General features: G+C 50.3%; 1 long non-coding RNA gene across 1 annotated transcript; it reads right to left on the bottom strand.

Moving 5' to 3' along the window:
* Positions 1-1,528: 1,528 nt before the first annotated feature.
* LOC116660283 lies at positions 1,529-20,506 on the bottom strand. The gene is made up of 3 exons (XR_004315734.1): positions 13,076-20,506; positions 7,936-8,082; positions 1,529-5,675 (listed from the first exon to the last, which is right to left on the bottom strand). It is a non-coding gene; the product is annotated as an uncharacterized LOC116660283 (long non-coding RNA).
* Positions 20,507-20,559: the final 53 nt, after the last annotated feature.

The following is a 20,559-nucleotide window of genomic DNA, read 5'->3' as shown; positions in this document are numbered from 1 at the left end:
ATATGGTAGCTGTTGTGCCTGAAATCGGATTGAATTCAAATTAAATGAATTAATATATGTAAGCTACTAGCACAGTGCCTGGCACACAATAAACATATTAAGAGTGTTAGCTGTTATTATTTTGAGCAAGTTTATACAGGAGAAGAAAAAGGAATGTTAGACAAGGTTGTTTAACTATGTACAAGCCTGGTTAGCTTTACAGGGCTGTAAAGCTGTCACATTCATATCAGCTGCATGGGTTAAAGCTGGGTCATCAACCAGGACCAGCCCTCCAAATTACCAGGTGTGGGCTGTTAATCAGAAACGCCAGCTGCAGAAGTTGTACGGTTTTGTGTGTGTGAGTCTGGGATATTTTTCTTTCCCAGACTCCAGCTTGTATCTCTGAATGATTGTCAGGAACATCTTTTAATCAAGCAGAGCCTGCTGAATGGAGGTGGCAGAGAGGAAGAGAGAGCTGGGAGCCTGTTCCATCACTGCCATGTGGTGCTGGCAGGGCTGGTAGAGGGTTCTGCTGGCACTACGAGATGGCCAGGAGGTGCTGTGCAGTGAGGCCTGGGACTGGGCAGCTGACAGGCTCATCTGTGGTGCTGGCTTTGGAAACAGCTCTCAGGGGCCAGCTATGGTTTCTGGCCACAGGCCACACTGTCTTCTGAACCCTGCCTGCCTGGAGTTCCTTCCCTGAGTTCCCAAAGCCCTGGCAGGCCCCAGAACCCTTTGTCCAGCCTTATGCTAGCTTGAGTGTCCTGTGGAGGAGGGGAGGGTGGACTGCAACCCAGCCAGGCTGAGCTGGGAGCCAAGAGGGGCTTGGCAGCTTCCTGAGGACTGGCACAGTGCCTCTGCCGTCTCCCACCGACCCTCCATCCAACCCCATGCTCCAACTCGAGCTGCTCAGGACCTGACACAGAGCTTCTAGTTAATAAAGCTGTGTTGATGTTACTTGGTAAAAAGTAAACCCAAAGGCACGAGGTCACCTGACATTTAGTACTTCTATCCAATAGAAATATAATACCGGCCACATGTGTTTTTAAAGTTTTTTCTAGTGAACACAAAAAAAGGAAAAAGAAAACAGGTGAAAGTAATTTTAATATAGTTCATTTAACCCAATTTAGCCACAATATTATTTCACATGTAATCAATATATGATTTTATTGACATACTTTACATTCTTTTAGTTTGTCGACTGAAATAAATGTGCAGCCTAAAAGTTGAGAGTTATGTTTTATTTGGCGGGAGGACTTGAGCCGGGATGACAGCCTCTCAGATCGCTCGGAGGGACTGCTCTGAAGAGGTAGGGAAGGAGCTAGGATATATAGGAGCTTTACAACAAAGACCAGGTAGTTGGAACAATAAAAGATTACTTGTTATCTAAAGAAAACCAGGCATCTCAAGTTAAAGAATTTAGTGCTTTTCTATGTACGGGAGGAAGCAAACATTTGGGCTCATTGAATTCATTCCTTTGACAAGCATCTAGCTATCTAGGGCCAGTATCTTGTCCTTTCTTGTTCTGAGTTCCCTCAGAGTGCACCATGGTGAGTGGCTGCAGAGGCCGGGCTGCAGGCTTGTCTTCACTGGGGGGTGGCAGCAGCCACTGATGACTTGATGGTTTCAGCATTCTTTGTTTACTGATATGGTTTGCAGTGTTTTTTGTTCACAAGTTCAAGTTAAGTCTTTGAAATCCTGTGTGTATTTTACACTTCTCACACATATCAATGCCAAGTAGCCACTGCACGGGAGGAAAAATCTTTTCCTCTACCCTCCTAGGTTCAGTTGTAGAGGCCAGAGAATTAAACTGACAAAGGACAGATTAACAGGAGAAAAAAAAGTGTATTTCCTATGCATATGGTAGCCAACAAAGGAAGTACCTGGCTCGTTAAATGATTCAAGTTAAAGGTTTATAAACCTAACCTAGTAGGGAAAAGGGAGGGGGAATAGTGGCTTCTATGGAAAAAAAAAAAAAACATTTCTTTAGGAATTAATAAATGGGATTTTAGGAGAATCGACAGAAAATAAGAAAGTTTGTGATAATATTTGTCTATACTGGTATGAATGCTCTCTTATCTTCTTCAAGGCCATGAAACTTCCCTGTAGAGGGGATTTATGGTAGCCTCATTTCCCAGAAGTTGCTGCTTTTCCTCAGATAAGGGAAGCTCCCAGAAGGCTTTTTTCTGCATCTGTTGAATCTCAAATATCTTCAGCTTAAAATAATCTTCATGCCGACTCTGGGGTTCCAGTGGGTCCCCACACTACATTTCAAGTACTCAACAGCCACACGTGGCTCATGGGTACCTTATTGGACAGCGCGGGTGCAGAATCGCCAAATAGTGGAGTGCCAGGACTGGGCAGCTCCTGGAGATCCGGCAAGCATCCCTTCTGCTGCCTCCCTATCCAGCTCCGGCCCACACTCCGCTGAGCCTCTCCCAGGAGCTCTGCCTCTGCACACAGCCTGTTGCTCGATCAGGCTCCGAGGTGCAAGCAGTTGATATTGAGCGGCAATCTCCGTCTTCGTTATGCAACCCGATGCCTTTTCCAAAGCGCTGATACACACCCGCTGTGAGAGTAGTGGGCAGGTCTTCTTTTACTCAGAGGGTCGGTGTCCTGCAGCAAGTCGGGAGAGGAAGGTGCTAGGATCCTACAAAGTCATCCTTGCTCTGCGCCCCTGAGTTTTCACCCAGGCCCCTCGGAGGGGAGGGTCTGAGTTCTGAAACACTCAGCTTTGCGACCACCCACTACACTGCTAAAGTAGAAAGCCCGGCTCCGAGTCACAGCCATCTGGGGGCGGCCCCTCGCCCTGGGCTCAGGGCGCATCTCTCCTCCCCGAGCTGGGAGGCACAAGACTCTAACGCAGCCTCCTGGTTTCACAGGTGGGGAAACTGAGGTGCAGTTCCTGTGCGGCCACGGCGGTGCCCCTATCTTCTAGCTGAACCCGGTTTCAACGAAGTCCCAGGGGCCTCCGGGGAAAACTTGGAAGCCTTCCTGCCCTGGCGGGCTAGGGGAAGGAAGCGCCTGGCCGGCCCTCTGCTCCTCGGACACAGGCGGCGGGCGGGCGAGCGATGGCCTCGGGGACCCGGCCGCTGGGGCGGGAAGCTCCCGGGAACCGTGATGTAACTTGGCGCCGGACTTGCAGAAGAAGCCCCAAGCGCCGCCGGCGCTTGTTTACCCGAGAGGCGAGTTTACCCGGGGTGGAGTCACGGCCGCCTGGGCCCCGCCCCCTGCGCTCCCCGCCCCGCGGAGCCCACGCCCCTCACTGCAGGAGCGCTACTCCGTCCTCCCTCGGTTTCCAAGGGTCCAGAGCCCCTGGGCAAAGCTCCAGGTGTTGGTCTTGTTTCACCCTTAGACCTTCTAAGACCCGGAGTAGTGGCTGTGCCAAGCGGTAACTCTGAAAGGGCCTGAGCCCCCAAAGCAACTCAAAATAACCTTGAAACGAAGTATAAAGCCGGAGCCCGCTATGCGCACGCAGTTTCAAGAGCAGGGCCCTGCTATCTGAACATCCTAGCGTCTTCACTGCAGTGGTGGCAAGTCCCTGCATCTCTGTGTCAGTTTCCTCATCTGTACGATGGGGAGCAGGCTTCTAAATGATGCATTGCCATGACAGTCTCTGATTCTAGGCATTGTGGGGAACACTTCTTTGGGCCTTCCGAAAGTCTGCCTGGGGGAGGGGAGGGCTCCAACATTTCCCAGGGGCCCTTCCTAATTTTGCTGCCATGGAGATAGAGTTTGCTCTTGATTGGGAAAAGTTAACACCCTGGAGGGCTGAAGGGCAGAATTGCCTAGGAGCTGGGACTCAAGGTGGCCTCCAACCTCTTGTAGTGCATCCCCTCCCAGCTCCATACCCAGGCCTGGCTCTCTGGGGCTAGTGGAGGAGGACAGGAGTGCCTGTGCTCCCAGCACCCACCCCAGCTGAGCTCTCAGGCCAACCTCAGGCCTCCTGCCCCTAGGGAAGAGGCAGAAGTAGAGACAGTGTGTGGCTGGCTGACAATGGGTTTGGATGGAGCCCAAGATTGGAGCAATGCTGATGCCAACAAGAACCCCAGCAGCTGTGACCTGTGCCCACTGCCAAAGTTTTCCCGCCCAGACTCAGTTCCCTGGTGAGGCAGGCAAACTGAATCCGGATGAGGGAGCTGAGGCTCAGACAGAGCAGGGTAGCCCTCAGGTCACCCAGTAAGTTGGTGACAAAGCTGCAACTAGGACACAGACCCCTGCTTAACTCCCACTCCTGAAAGGGACCCAGACACCTCTGGCTCCTACTCCTGAGAGGACAAGAGCCCTCTTGTGTGAGCAGGAGCAGTCCAGGAGGGCTTCCTGCACTGAGGCCAGGTTGGAGATTCATAAGGCAGGAGGGTGCAGATTTGAGGAGAGTGTGAGGGGGGAAGGGCTTCCTGAGCTGGGAGGTAAGAAGAGAGAGGAGGTTCCCTTGGGGAGAAAGCAGCCTGTGGGAGCTGTAAAAAGTGAGTTTGGGAGGTCTGGCCAGAGAAGAGGGTCTAGGGGTCAGTAGGGACTAGCAACTAACTCATCCAGGCCAGTGAGGGTCCAGGGCAGTTCTCGAGTAGGGGAGCAGCAGACCAGATGCAGGATCTGAGACTGTCGGAGTTGGGGGCGAGCTTTCCCATCCTGCCTCCACTTCAGGTTCTCCCATTCCCCAGCCCTTGGGCGTGCCCTCTTCCCTCTGTGGGCCTCAGTTTCCTCATCTGTAAAATGGGGGTCAGCTCCCTGTTCTGCTCATGGCTGAGAAGGTGCTTTGTGACTGGGCTTTACATACTTGAGGGTGTGAGGGGCTCTTATACAAATGTGATGAAGCAAATGGGGTTGAGGATTTGGGGGGGACTCTTTGAGGGGTTTCTCCCTCTCCTGGATTCCGTGGCTCCAGAGGGAGAGTCTCCATACACTTGTTCCCCTGAACCCTGCCAGCATGTCTGGGAGGCCCCTGGGCTTAGCAAATATTTGTGTCTCTGATCTAGTCAGTGGTTGCTGGAACATTCTGTCCTGCTGCCCATTTGCCCGGGCCTCTGCCTCAGGCTGTGAGGATCCTGGAAGATGAGAAAAGTGTCGGGTTGGGATTTCTGAGTCCTTCCCCCAGCTTCCCTTTTGCCTACCCCTCCTGAGCCCCCTCATCCCAGTTTATTCCTGCAGTTCAGAACTCTGTGCTAGGCACTGCATGGGACAGGGGACATGTGGCTCTAAAGAGCCTCTCCTAAGAGCCAGAACCTTGGGCCCCAATGTGAGCTCAGCAGTTGTCCTCCTGTGTGGTCTTAAGTGAGTCCATTACCTCTCTGAGCTTGTTTCTTCATCCCTGAAACCGTGGTGAAATGGTCTGGGTCAGTGCTGTTTTCTTCCCGAGTCTTCCATCCAGGGCTCTGCACTGTCCCCCTAGAAGTTTAGGCTGGCCTGCTTTAGTCAATAAAATAACAAGAGTAAGAAGTTTTCAGCATTATTGAGTGCTCTGTGCAATGGTGTGCTGGTCAATGTTTAACAACCAGGTCGAAAACAATGTCCAATTTTGCAGCACTTGCCTGCTTTCTGTGTTGTTAATGTTATCACCACGGCCCTTTCAAGCTTCTCACATGACATCACCCAACGTGGAGTTGGGAGCCAGGGAGAGCTGGCTCCAGCACAGCACTGCATACAGGATTGGCTATGCAATCTGCCAGGCCCAGTGCAGAGTGAAATCTCAGGACGCCCTGCACAGGGGGAAAGGTAACGCTTTTTCCTTCTTTCTGCAATTTCTCTTTCAACCCCTCATAATGCTCTTTTTATTTATTTAATGTCACATTCCTTCCAGCATGGGAATACTCACGGGGCAAGTGCAGACCCTCACAGGCAGGCACTGGGGTAGGGAAGCCCCAAGACTTGGCATGCACATTTGGAGTCCACCAACTACCAGTGGCCCCTCCTGTCAGCCACCAGACAGATGCTCCAGGAAGCTGAGTCAGGCATCTTCCCTTCCCACTCATGTCCCAACCTGCAAGCCAGGTTATGCTAGGCACCCGGATGGGAGTGGGAGAAAGGCTTGCCCTGTCCAAGTCATCCCACTGAACACACCATATTGTGCTGGTCCAAAGAAAGACGGCCAGTGGTTGCAGGGAGGAGGAGGAGGCGAGATGAGACCGGTGTATCAGAGGATGAAAACTCATTCCAGGGAGGCAGGGAGGTAGCAGGAGGTAGGACCATCCCGTGAGCAGGAGGCCCCAGGCCTCAGGCACTGGCTCCCTCACCCCACTGGACTTCACTTACAAGACCCAAATTCAAAGATAAAATTACAAAGAATTTCAAGATGCTGATTAATCCCAGTGCATTAAACCAAGCTCGGTGCCCTTCTGAGTGCAGGGCCCTGTGGGCTGCCTGGTCTCAGACCCATGAAGCCAGCTCTGACTGTATGTGTCCTCCAAGCGAGGGATGAATGGCCCCACAAGTTCCTTCCCGAGCTCTTCAGTCTTCAAGTCTGAGAAACCTGGGGGTCCTGGGCCGAGGAAAGGCCAAGGAGACTCCCAAGCCCTCCCTCCTCAGAGAGAAATCCCCCCACCTTGGGGGAGCATTCACAGGGCACTGCAACTTGGCAACAACTTGTCCAACAACAACAACAAAAATTCAGCTTGTTACGGAACATGAATGATCCGCATCGGCTCTTCCGTTTCATATTTGCACTGTGCCACTTTCCTCTTTTTGTAAATACTTTCGAAAAATGTGTCTTTTGCTTCCTAACAAGTGAAAGGTAACATTTTCAAACATCCAGTTCACTGCCCATCTGCACAACACATAACTGGTTGCATTCATTGGTCGATAGAGCACCCACAACTGTAAAAGTTTTCTCCATCCTGATATTTGTCCTGGGGAATGAGGCCAAATATTGACTCAGTTTTAGCAAATTTAGAGCAGCAGCTTCTTGGCTTAAAAAAATATTTTCACTTATCAAGAATGGTTGTTTGTTCCCTGGAGGGGAATGACTGTCATGTCCCAGGCGTCTACTTCCTGATAAAGAGAATGTAGAAGGGGCACTTTTCACACCACACCAGCCCCAGGCCAGGGTGGTATGGATTTTATTTCTCAGGTGTGACCAGATGCTCAGGGCCAGCTGCTGGAAGGGGCGTCTCACCAGGGAGGAAGGCCACAAAGTCAGGGCAAAGGACAAGAGGACCTCACAGCTCTACCATTGAGCTATACCCTCCCCTCTGTAGCACTGGCTTTGTGTCCGACATAAAACACAAATACACACACATGCATCTTGTTGAATTCTGACCACAACTTTGAAGATATGCATCATTGCCCCATTTTACATATGGAGAAAGTGAGGCTTGGATATGTTCTGGGTCTTGCCTAAGATCACCAAGGGTTAAGAGGAGCTGTGAGCCTGGGCCCCCATAGTGGCCATCACCTGGAAAGAGCTGAGGTGTGGTCACAGGCAGCAGAAGGTGGGGTGTGAGTGAGCTGTGCTGGGCCCCTGACAGCCTTCCCCTCCAAGAAACAGTCAGAACTGGAGTAGGGAGGCCTGTCATCCTCAGCCATCTCCCTCATTTCACAGGTGGAGAAGCTGTGTATCAATTTGCAATGAATGTATTACACTAATTCTACTGGCTTCACAGCAATTTTGGAACCCAACCAGAATAGCATCGGGGAGTGCAAACCTTGGTGCTTGCTCAGGTTCCCGGAGCAATCTGCTTTATTCCAGCTTTCCCCACCTTACTTCTCTTTTCTTCACCCTTGCTGCCCTGGGCTAGCACCTCCCAAATAAAGTATTAGCACCTTAATCCTTGCAACAAGTTGTTTTGCAGAGGACCCAGGATATGATAGGTAGCATTTCCAAATTATTCATATTTATTACAGAATTATTCGACATAAAAAAATCCCAATATAGAATTATTCCACCTATTCAGATAAAAGTTTCTGTTAGTACGTAAAATAGATATGCCTTCCTTAAGGGGAAGAGTAAAAGGACGATGGTACCTTAAGCTCTAGGTGGATGTCGGCCATGACTCCCTGCTGGTGTAGGTTCTCTTTTCTCTCTTTCTCTCTCTCTCTAATCAATGAAGCTTCTTATGAATAATAAAAGACACTCCCATCACACAGGAAATTCCAAGGGTTTTAGGAGCTCTATGCCAGGAATAAATAAATACATATTTAAATTTATATATATACTTAAATTTATAGATACATTTATACATGTAAATATATTTAAATAATAAATACATAGATATTACATGCACATTATATATAAAATATTGTTTCACATATAAGATATATAATGTTATAATATAAATATAATATATAATACATAATATTTTTAATCATACCACAGTTCCCCTAACAGTGTTGCCATTTATTTCTTCACTATGATTGGTTGTATGCAAATTAACTAAACTTCAGGTGTGACTTGACAGGACTGGTGCATCCATGCTGGCTCCACAACCCCTCACATTTGGCTGTAAGTGTGATAAATATGCAAATTAGGCAACCCTCATATGTTGATACTGATAAGGTTTTGTGGCACCATATCATGGAACTCGGGAGTCATAATTCATGCAGTCATATACTCCACATTTTGCATATGCTCTCTATATTTTATACCCTCTCCTTGGATCCTCTAGACTGAGGACCAAGTAGATGAGAGATGAAGGCACCATGACTCAGAGAGAGCAAGCAACTGGCCCAGAGGCCCACGGCAAGGCAGTGGCAGAGATGGGATGGGTGGAAATCCCAAGTCTTAGGCCTTCAGAACCCCTCCCTCTGCAGCCAGTGGCTTCTTGCCATCCTCTCTGCTGACCTTGTAGACAGGTCACACTCAAGCTGGTCTCCTTGTCAGCCCCAGTGTCCTGTGATTGAGGACTGTCAGAGCTAGGAGAGACCTTACCATCCCACCGTGAAGACAGGGAAACTGAGCCCAGGAGAGGCAGAGCAGGACTCCTGATACATGTGACTTAACCCCAGCTCACAGGCTTGAGCTCTGGGTATGACTAGGTTCAAAAAAAAAAAAAAAACAAACAAACCTGACCTCTTTATGCCTCAGTTTTTGCATTTATAAAGCGGGACTAACAATAGCACCATCTCAAAGGTTGCTGGGAGGATTAAAGGTTTATAACAGCCGGCATATAGTACACACTCAATGAATTTTTATTTATTAGTACTGTTTTATTATAATCATGTTGGGAAGGAAAAGCTTCCTCTATCCTCTTAGATCCCAGTGACTGGGGACCTGTGAGTTAAACTGACAAATGACAGATTAACATGAGAAAAGATAAAATTTATTCATCTACCTACACAGGAGCTCACAGAAAACGTGGCTGAAAGAAGCAGTCAGAACTTGGGGCTTATATACCATCTTATTTTGTTTTCTAGCTTTATTGAAATACAATTGATATATAACACTGTATTGTTAAGGAAACGACAGGCCAGTCAAGAAACAAGCACCACTCGGAGGGTTGGAGTACTCAGATGTTTTACGCCGGCAGGCTCAGAGGGGCTTCTGCTTCGAAGCTCTGAGCACCTCCAAGATGTGCGCATGAGGGTTTATAGGGTAAAGTACAAGCTTGGGGTATTCGGCCAATAGGCATGGAACAGCTTTAGCAGCATCATTATCACAAAAGTGGAGGTGGGGAGGCAGCAAACCAACATTCCAAAGCCAGATATGTATCTTTGAAAACCCAGCTGGCTAGCAAAAAAACATGAACAGCAAACCAACACTAATTAACCTAGATTTACAAGTTAGTCTAGCAGAACTCAGATCAGTATTCCAGTACTTAGATTTGTGAGTTATCTTGTTAGCCCAGCCCAGCCTCTCCTTCACAGTATAAGTTAGGTGTACAGTAGGTGATTTAATACCTTACATATTGCAAAATGATTACCACATAACATTAGCTAACACTTCCATTTTGTCATGTAATTACCTTTTTTTTTGGTGGTGGTGGGGTAATTAGGTCTATTTATTTACTTTTAGAGGAGGTACCGGGGATTGAACCCAAGACCTCATACACACACTCTACCACTTGAGCTATATCCTTCTCCTACTGTTTCTTTTTTGTGGTGAGAACATTTAAGATTTACTCTCTTAGCAACTTTCAAGTATGTAACAGCATTATTAGCTTTAATCATCCTGCTGTACATTAGATCCCCAGAATTCATTCATCTTGCACCTGAAAGTTTGTACCCTTCGATCAACATGTGCTCATTCCCCCTGCCCTCCCAGCCTCTAGCAACCACCACTCTACTCTATTTCTATGAGTTCAATATTTTTAGATTCCACATATAAGCGATATCATACAGTATTTGTCTAGCGCCATATCTTTCATTTAGCAAAATGTCCTCAAGTTTCCTCCTTGTTGTCACAAATGGCAGGGTTTTCTTCTGTCTCATGGCTAAATAATACTCCATTGTGTGTGTGTGTGTGTGTGTGTGTATATATATATATATATCTCACATCTTCTTTATCCATTATCTGTTGATAGACACTTGGGCTATTTTCGTGTCTTGGCTATTGTGAACAACACTGCAATGAACATGGAGGTGCAGGTACGTCTTCAAGATCCCATTTTCATTTCCTTTGGATATATGCCAAAAAGTGGAATTGTTGGACCATATGGTAGTTTTGTTTTTAATTTTGTGAGGAACCTCTAGGCTGTTTTCCATAGTGGCTGCACTAATTTACATTCCCAACAAAAGTGTACAAGGGTTCCCTTTTCTCCACGTCTTCTCCAACACTTGTTATTTCTGTCTTTTTGATGACAGCCATCCTAACAGGGGGGAGGTGATAGCTCACTGTGGTTTTGATTGGCATTTCCCCGAAGATCAGTGATGTCGAAGCACCTGTTCGTGTGCCTGTTGGCCATTTGTATACCTTCTTTGGGAAACTGTCTATTCAGTTCTTCTTCCCATTTTTGCTTTTTCCTTTTTGCTATTGAGTTGTATGAGTTCTTTGATACTTTGGATATTAGCCCCTTATCAGATATTAGACACCACTTAATAGGGGAATAAGAGAAAGGGCACTTGTGGGAAAACAAATAACTTTTAGGAAAGATAAATGGGCTCTCAGGAGAATACATGGGAGCTATGAGAGTGCTGTGACACTTTGTAAGGTGAGTGCTTATCCTGGTCTCAGGTGACTGGAGTCAATCTTCTCTGGTTGCGAAACTCCCAGGGAGGGAATTTATGACATTAGAATTCTTTTGGGAGGTTCTGCCTTTAGACAGGTAAGGGGAAGTTCAGAGAAGAGCCTCTTCCTGCATCTGTTGATTCTCAAATATCTTCAGCTCAAAATAATTCCTAGGATACAGTGGTATATTTTGTACCCCTCTCCTCATTACACAGGAGAGGGTAGGGTAGGACAGGTGATGAAGGCGCAGGCTGGAGGATACCTGTCAGTTTTCTAGATGTCTTCCAGACTTGCTCCCTGGCTGAGGTTAGGGCATCTGGGCCTCTGCTCCTTATCAGAGCTTGCTGGAGACATTCCACCCCATGCCCCTCCCACCTGGGGCAATGGGGTGGCTGCAGGCTACACCAGGGAACTTCATCCACAGGTGAATAAAGCTGGAATGGGGGAGGGGGCACTACTGCTGGGTGGGGAAGGTCCCCAGGCCATTCCTCTGTTGTGGCTGACCCCTTTCCCTGCCCTTCTCATGACATCAAGGTCTTGAGGGTGGAGAACTGGCCGGGTCCCTCTCTCGCAGATCTGTACCACCCAGCAGCATACTGAGCACATTAGATCCATGGTGGAGCATTCTTTAACACTTCCTCCTTTACATGATTACACTGTAAAGATCACAAAACGAGAGGAATACATTCCACAATGGACTAAAGTTTGCATTTATCAAACAAAAATATTATGCCTCCTACTTGGCTCTAGTTTCATAAATAAAACTTCCAAGCTGTCCCACAGGATGGCAGAATGGAAGGTCCTCAAGTTCTGGTTCTTTGTCTTTACAATCACTGCACTGTCCTTGCTGATTGAGAATCCACTGTTCAAACATGGGAATATGCGCCTCGGGGACTAGACACACGTGGGGACGGCACGGACCGTGCAAGAGGGCCAGTTAGGAACCACAAACGAAAGTCCAAAGTCATGCTTGGAGTTTGGCCAGCAATGAGTGTAACAGGGAATTCTCTGAGTGAGCTTTCATGCAGGATACAATATTTATTAATGAATATGCAGGTAAAGGTGCTAACCTGAAGCTTATTTTATTTATTACAAAAATTCAACAGTAATTAGAACAATTGTTTAGAACGTCAACCAATAAAAGACTCAGAGAGGAGTCTTCTATCACTGACAAAGTTTAGAACTGCCAGCACGTGGTGAGAATACAAGGCAGATAAGCTTTATTCTATTTTGTTACTGTTTTAAAATTCTCTGTGTACAATGCTCCTGCCTCACTATTGTCTCCACTTGGAGTATACAGCTCCCACCATCCTGACCTTTGTACATTACTAGCACGAGCTGTCCCCACCCTCAGGCCCATCACCTGTCACTGGCTAGCCACATTGCTGGGATGTTGGGCCCCAGGGCAGAGACTTCTCTCTCTAGCCTCCAAACACCACCACCCATCCAGCTCCACCCCAACCTGAGTTCTGGCCAGACAGCTTCCTAGACCTCAATTCACTTGAAACAAGCTCTCAGAACTAATTCAAGTGGGGAAACTGAGGCTGTGAGGGGGGAAGGAACCTCTCCCGGGGTTGAAACTGAGGGCAGGAGACTGACCCAGCTCCGAGTCAGCCCCAGCTTGGCTTCCCTGACAGTCAGGCAGGAAGAAGAGCCAGGGAGTCCTGGCGGCTGGCTGCGGCACTGCAGGGTTGATTTGAATCTCATTTGAGTAGGCCCCTGTGTCTCACACCCAGAACAGGCCCACCTATGGGATCCCAGGGCTCTGGGAGACCCCTTGTGGCCCCCACCGCCTCCCCTGTGCAGTGTCACAGAGCCCCACTCCCTATCAGCGCCCGTCCGTGACGCGGCCTCACCCTTCCTGAGCCTGGGTGTGAAGCAGAGCTCCCCCCAGGAGAGGTGAGGCTGGCGGCAAGGGAGGGGGACGGTCTGTTGGTCTGACCCCAGACAGTTCACCCGAGCAGCAAGTCTGGGCCTTGAGAAGGGAAGCCCATCACTCACCTGGGTCCAAGAGCCCCTAGAGGGAGGTAAGGCCCAGCCCTGGAGAGTCTGAGGGGCCTGCAGGGCTCTGGTCTGATGCTGGGCAGTAGGGTTTCCTCAGCTGGCACAGGTCCTGCCTTCACCTGGCTGTGAGAATGAGTTGAATCAGGTGACAGGAGCTGGGATAGAAATAGGGGAGGAAGCCAAGGGCCAACTATGATGCCCAGAGCAGAAGCCTGTCCTGAGAGTGGGATATCCGGGCAATGCCCATCCCTCCAGCCCCCAGCCCTCTCTCAGGCCAGCTGGATTTGGGGAAGAGATACCCCTCCTGGTCATGCTCCTGGAGGAGTCCTGTCCCGTCGACTGGACCCCGTCTGAGGGGTCCTTCCAGAAGCACTCACAGCCCTACTGACAGGCCACGACTTGCACTTGTCCAGCGACAGAAAACTCATTAGCTCCCCGAAAGCCTCGTGGCCTCTCGGCTCTGCTGAGAGAAGGCCCTTCTTTTTGAGCTGGAACCTCTGTCCCTGGAACTCACCACATTGGCTGGCATAGCCCCAGACATTGTTGTAGGGGTGGAAAATTTTTCCCTTTTTCCCTTCTAGGTACTTTGGCTGGACTAATAATTAAATTCACGTAAGACAGATTAATAGGAGAAAAACAAATTTCGTATGTAGGGGAGCCCCATAAAAATATGAGACTCCCAAGGGCAGTTGGGGGTAATTGAGGCTTATATGCCATCCTGAGCTAAGGAGAAGGGGGTAGAGGTCTGGGGCTTCAAAGGGGAGGAAGACAAGTCAGAGGAAGTTGAGAAGAGCAAATGTTTGGTAAACAAATGTTTGTCATGCCATGCAGGTAAGTCTTCCTGATATGAAAAGTTCTCTCTGGTAACGGCTTTCTTCCTGGGCACAGGCCCCTCTCTAAATTCTTTAAGGCAGTTAAGGGGGAGGTAAAAAGCTCTTCCTGAGCCCCCTGGGCCCCCACTGTCTTTGGTTCAAAATGACCCACGTGCAGAAGTGGTGCATTCCGGGGTGCACATTCTGCTCCCCTCCCTGTCAAAGCTGTGGGGCGGGTGGTATGGGGTCTGCCCCACCAGATCTGATTTACGATCAATCCCCTCCAGCCTCCCCAGGCCACCGCTTCTCCGCCAGTCTGCAAAGACTGCCCTGCTTTTCAGCGCCTCATATTCTACGGGGAGCACAAGTCACTGGAGGGTGCGAGTCCAGCTAGAGGCCTGCCCATCAGAAGTCTCCTCAGTGCCGGGTGGGGGCTGCCTCAGGCTGCTCCTGGGCTCCTCCAGCCCTGGGGAGGTGGGAGGAGAAACACGGGAGGCAGGCAGGGAGTTTAGGGTCGCTTCACCCTGGGGGAGGTGAGGCTCAGAACCAGTTAGCTAATTCTTGCTGTTTTCACCTTTCCCCAATGGAAGCAAGGAAATACCTCCTGAAAACAATGGCCTGCCAGCCAGCTGCCAGGTGCTATTTGTCCGGTGAGCTTGGCCTCCCAGACACGCAGGGAATGCAGAAGACCCTGCCTGGAATAACCCGGGGGCACCTCCACAAACACACACACCCCCACACACCCCCCCAGCCCTGGCTCAGCACCTCCCCAGACACAGGAGGGCGCTCAGCCTGCACTTGGCTCACCCCTCATCCTGCCCACGAGGGTCTGCGGACCACCTCCACCCAGTCTCTAGAAGAGGCCCGCTCTCCTTCAGCTAGACTCAAGAAAACACTTCCTGAGGCCACAGACAGAGGGGTCCCAGGCTCTGGACGAGCTGTGAAAGCAGGAGAGGTGCCCAAGGAGCAGACAGAAAGAAGCTACCTGCTGAGTGAGGAACAGGCAGGGCCAAGAGAGGGGAAGTCTGCCCAGTGCCTGAGCAGGTCCTGCACCCTAGCCATGGGGATGTGGGCACGTGCCCGCTGATCTCCCCCAACCCTCCCCCCAACACACACACATGCAGACGGGTCTTCTACTGCCTTGTCTCTCCTGGTCTCACAACAGTCCCCTTTCACAGCTAATTCCAATCAGAGACCTGGAGTTTAAACCTCCTGCTTCAGCCTGGTCTTTCTCAGGGCCCTTCAGACCTCTCTGGGAAGGGTCTGGTAATCCTCAGGATAGGCTGTGGTGGGGTCAAGTTTAGCTCAGGGTTCTGAGTTTCTCATCAACATTTGGTCCCAATCACTGTCTGGCCTGCTTGCTTCCCTCTGCAGGCAGGTCACCCTGAGGGTCCTTCAACATGGTTTTCAGTTCCTGGGTGGGTGCGGGGTTGGGGTTCCCTCTGATCCTCCATCCTGACATTGATCTCACAGTCTGGCCCACCTCAGACCCCTTCTTACCTCTTCTAGCTGCCCTTCCAACAAGAGGGGTCGGTGGCCAGGGAAGAGGGTAGCAAGGCCAGCTCAAGGACAGACTCGGGATTAACAGCTTTTAGGGCATATTTGATAAGATTTGATTTCAGACCCCCAAGGCCTGAACACTCCCAGCAGGGTATCGGGTAAGGCAAGTGAGGCACCTAGGGGGCAAAATTTAAGGAGGCCCTCGCCCTCAGGGTCTCGAGAGTGCAGGGTCAGCACCTAAGAGTGAATACCTCCTTAATTTTTTTTGGTGTAGGCACTTTGCTGGTCTTACCATAGTCCCAGCGTAATGTCCAATGTCCGGGGAGAAGAATTGAGGAGCCTAGTCCCCCTGCAGGCAGCGTGGTGGGGCAGAACTCCTTGGCGTCAGAACCCAGGAGTTCCAGGCTGGCTCCAAAAGGAGAGAGGAGCCACCAGGCAAACACAGGCAAAATGTTATGCAAATCTGCCTTTTGGAGGTTTGCATGGGGGTGGGGGTGGGAGGCCAAAGGAAGGAGGGGAGGGAACATGGGTGGGTGCTGCACCCACTGCACAAGGAAGGGTACAAAATCACTTCAAACTCCCTGCCAGACCCAGAGTTAATAAAGCACGACTTGTTGAGATAGTTGGTTGCCAGTTTAGGTCTATTCCAGCAGGTGAAAAAAGACACCTTAACATATCTCATCTGGTCAGTGAAGATGGGGAGTGGACACAGGTGTCTGTGGGGAGGGGAGGAGAGCGGTGGGACAAAGCAGGCAGAGGATGCAGAATCTTCCAGAGGCCAATTCTGCTTATTGCACCAGTCACTCCGAGTGCCCCAGGGCTCTCTTCCAAGAAGCTCACAGAAGCTCTCCTCTGAAAGAATCTTCTGCCTTGGGCTCACCCATCAGAGACCCAGCCTGTGGGATCCTGGGGGACAGGACTGGGGGAAGACAGAGGTGGGGGAGCTGTGCTGTCATCTTCGTTTCCCTGACCCAGAGTGCTGGGGAGTGATGTGAGCACCACTAGGGGAGGCATTCTGGCCCCCTGAACCTCACTTCCAATAGGAAGCCCTCCTTGACTTACCCTTCCCACCCACCTCAGGGAAGAGGGGCCTGGCTGGGTGTGGCTTGGGAGCTCCAGGGCTGTTTTGCTGATAGCTCTCAGGTGTCCTGCCTCTGCCATCAGCCCAATCAGACGTGATGTCATGGATGTGTCCCCATCCATCAGTGTCTCTCTCAGAGCAGCTCTGGGAGAGCAGGCCTGTCTCCTGTCAGTGAATCCCCCTCAGGCTGAGCCCCCCCCCCACAGGACCCCACAGAGGACCCTGTGAAGACACCCTCAACACACTTTCTCCTCAGCCACAGTCTCCCTCCCCAGTTCTCAAGACGTCACCCGGGAAAGAAGAGGACAGGGTTACAGAGAAGTGGCCTGGAGACCCAGGAACCAAGGTCAGGTGCGGGGTAGGGGAGGGCAGTACCACCACCACTCCCACGGGGACATGTGTCTGAGCGCAAGACCTCCTCCCCCAGGATATGTATCTAAAATAGTGAAGCTGAATTTATTACCTGCGGAAAGAAGAAACAAAACTTTACTTGCAAAGAAAGCACAGAATCAGTTCAATGCAAGAGCTAATCTTATACACGGCTCAGAAAGCATGCTGTTCAGCAATTGGCTGGCTTTCAGACGCCAGGCTGTTTGCAGATTGGCTCTTTCAGCCTGAAAGTTAAGGAATTGGTTGCCCTTCAGAAGCTTAGCTCTGGGGAATAAGGCTGCTGCTGATAGGCTGGCTCTCAGAAAGGGAAGTAAAGCTATCAGTGATTACTTGGGCCAGGTTTAAAATGGATCTATTTGTGGCTTGGGACTTGGCCCCAGAAATCTTTTCCTTTTTTAAACTTAGAGAACAGAAAGGTTTTATTTTCACCTTCCCCACATTCCTGACTTCCTCCCTCTCTCACCAGACAAGCACTGACCGTCTGTGCCCCAGCTTTGTTCAGAAGGTAGTCTGCCCAGGTCTGGTCATTCATTCCTCCTCTTCATCTGGTGCCCACAACAGAGACCAGAGCTCTAGGAGGCAGACCAGATCCCTTCCCTTCTGAGGCTGGACACACCCTCCTCAGGGTAACTGAGCTCAGAGTGTTCCAATATTTGTTGGGGGCCATGGCTCGTTCTACCTGCCAGGCCTCCAGGGCAGGAGATGCCCCGGCTCTGTGTCTAACTTCCACTAGCGACTGATCAGGTGGGGCCCGGAGCAGCTGGGTGAGAGCTCAGCTGAGGTGGGGGAGAAGGGCCTTGGGGAAGTTGGGGAAGTTCAGAGTACAGCACAGTGCTGTCTGTTGCATGATCAGATAATCACTGGCTTGGGCCTGGGTCCCAGAGCAAGGAGAGGGCTGCCATTAAAGACACCTAAAGCGGGGACAGTGTATCTGTGGAACCTCTGTTCAGAGCAGGGAGCCAGGTGGGTACCAATGGCTTGTTTCCCCCCTATTATTTATAGACTCTGCCTTGTTCCAAAGAAGATTGGAAACTAAGCACTCAAAAGATTGGAATCTTCCTCATAGTAAATCAACTATACTTCAGTAAAATTTTTTTAAAATAATAATTCAGGGAAACACTCAGATAACAGAAATTATCAAGACTAATTATATTTACTCTCCATATTCACCAGATAAAAGTCAGTCCTCACATACTATTGACTTTAAAAAGGAAAATGAAAAGAAAATATATGGTATGTCACCTTCTGTGCAATAAAAAAGGTGAAATGAGAGGAAAAGAAAAAGCTTGGAATCTTCCTCACTAGTATATCCCTGCATGAATGAATGAATGAAAGGCTGTAAGGGGATTGCATGGCGGATTTGGCAGAAATGGTATAAGCCATGCCCTTCCTTTCCTTGCTCTTGTAAAATCTAGCCTCAGCACTTGCCACTCTCCCCGCCCACAGCTTACCAGTTCCTCACATCTGGGACCTAGTTTGAGTCCCTCATGACGCAGCAGGGCCCCAGTCCTCCTTGGGCGGTGCTTGGTCCTTACCCTGGCTCTGTGTCACAAGCCCTGGGCAAAAGAGGGTGTTCGGATGTTCTGGGTTAGTTGGGTTTAACTACTCTAGAAAATAGTAGCGTACCTTTGGGGAAAAACAAAATATATTAGTTTGGGTCCTAGGTCAGGAAAACAGATTTATGTTTGGCTTTGGTCTGGGTTGGTTTTGGCCTTTGGCCACTGGTCAGGAGAGCAACAGGGCGGGGAAGATTGTCTTGGCCCCAAAGCAAGAGAAGTGGGTTGAAACCCAGCTCTGGCCAGAATCATGTAAGGAACTGGGCCAGGCCTTCACTTGGGCTGTTCAAATCAACGTACGTTTACTGGGCACCTGCCATCTGCTACGTCTGGTGCGGGGCTCGTGCAGCCTCTGCCCCCAGCCTTTATGGGGTGGAGAGACAGATCAGTGAGCAGGGCTTTCTGTGTGGAGTGACTGGGGAGTAAGCAGTGGAGGGGAGGCCCCAGACTCAGCTTAGGGTGAGAGATCACATGAGAAAGATGGTGTGGAGGGAGGACCGGCTACAGCCCAGTGCAAAATGAAAACGTGAGGCCCCTCGCCCAGATTTCGAGACGGCAATGGCAGAGCATTAAACCCAGCTCAGGGCCCTGTGTGACTGCACAGATCTCACACCCACGAAGCAGGCCTTGCTTAGAGGAGGAGTCGCCCGGCTGTGTCTGAGGCGGGAACGTGAGCATGCTGGGGAGAAGAAGGGGAAGCATCCTGGGCAAGGATGAGGTGCACAGCCTGATGTGTGTGAGGACCTGGCAGCTCTGTGGAGTTCCCGGAGCCTCATTGCCTCAGATCTGGGTCTCGGGACCCGTCCAGGTGCTGACGCAGCCCAGACAAGGTCTTGCCTTGGGAGCACGTGAGGCTGCCAGCCGTCCTTTCATGTCAGGGGAGCGGTGTCCCTTGACACCACTATTTTAATCTGCCTTTCTACTCATTGGGAGTCAAAACATCCTTTCTTTAGAAATAAAAGAAGTTGCTTTTTGTAATGTATTTGGCAAATCAATATACATACAAAAGTGAAGGGAGAAGCCTATGTTGGTTTCCCTAATAAAAAAAAAAAAGTGGCTGCTCTGTGAACTCCCCAAAGCTAAGCTCTGTGGGGCTCACCTATGTCCCTGCAGAAGCCATAACTGACACCCAGCCAGTCTTGTTGACGGCCGAGGCGGGCGAGGGACAGACAAGTTACAGGAGTGGGGAATCAGGAAGCACTGGCTGGAAGGCAAGGCTCCTGCCCCTCCTGCTCTCCAGCCTCTGCAGGGTAAGGCACCAGTTTAGGCCAGAAGCTGCTGAGAGGGCAGCTTTGAAACTCAGCAGGGAGATAACAGGAGACAGAGAAACCAAAGCCTCCCCTGATAACCCGTCAGGAAGCCAGCACAGAACGAAACAGAGAGATAAGGGGCAGACGGCCTCTCTCAAGGCCAAACAGTTTTAAGAGACACTACTTGGGCTGGACAAGGGGTTTAAAGACTGGGCAGCTGATAAAGAGATCCCCTGCTGGGGAGCTAAAGAGATAAATGAGTCTCCTCCAGCAGGTTTGGTGACATCCACCAGGACTGGGCTCCTGGGTGGACGGCAGCTGGACGCCTCCGGCCCTCTGACTTATGGTGTCATCCCCCACGGTCAAGGCTGGGTTCTCCTATTTCAGGCTCCCTGGGCCTCCTCTTTAAGTCTAAAGTGGGTACAGATTTGTTTGGTTTTTAAACAAAGGTAAGTAGACTGTATGTCTAAGAAAAGCTCAAGGAGGGCCTTGGGAGTGGTGTGTTCTAACAAAGGCCACCATTTGACCTTGGCTGCTGCTGCGGAGCCTGGGCCTGACTTTCTGTGAACCTCTGTGTTCTCGTGGGCAACGAAGACCATGAGCCCAGCAGGGCAGGACTGGAGGAGGATCGGAAGAGGGTAGATATAAAGTCCTCAGCCAGCGCTGCCCCTGCCTGGGCCCTGCCCAGGCTTTAGAAGGCCTCACTCTGGTCCTCCACTGCCTGCTCCCTGCCTCACTGGGACCAAGGGAAGAACCCTCACCCCCTTCTAGACTACATTTTGCGTCCCTGGCCTATAAGGCCCCAAGCCCATGTTCCAGACCTGAGCTGGTTTCTGCCACCTTACCTTTCGAGGGCAGCAAGGACATGGACTTCTAAGCCCGAGGGCTGGCC

The sequence above is a fragment of the Camelus ferus genome, chromosome 27 (assembly GCF_009834535.1).
Source record: "Camelus ferus isolate YT-003-E chromosome 27, BCGSAC_Cfer_1.0, whole genome shotgun sequence".
NCBI lineage: Eukaryota > Metazoa > Chordata > Mammalia > Artiodactyla > Camelidae > Camelus > Camelus ferus.
The sequence above is the reverse complement of the archived record's forward strand: the minus strand, read 5'-3'. Positions and strand labels throughout refer to the sequence as shown.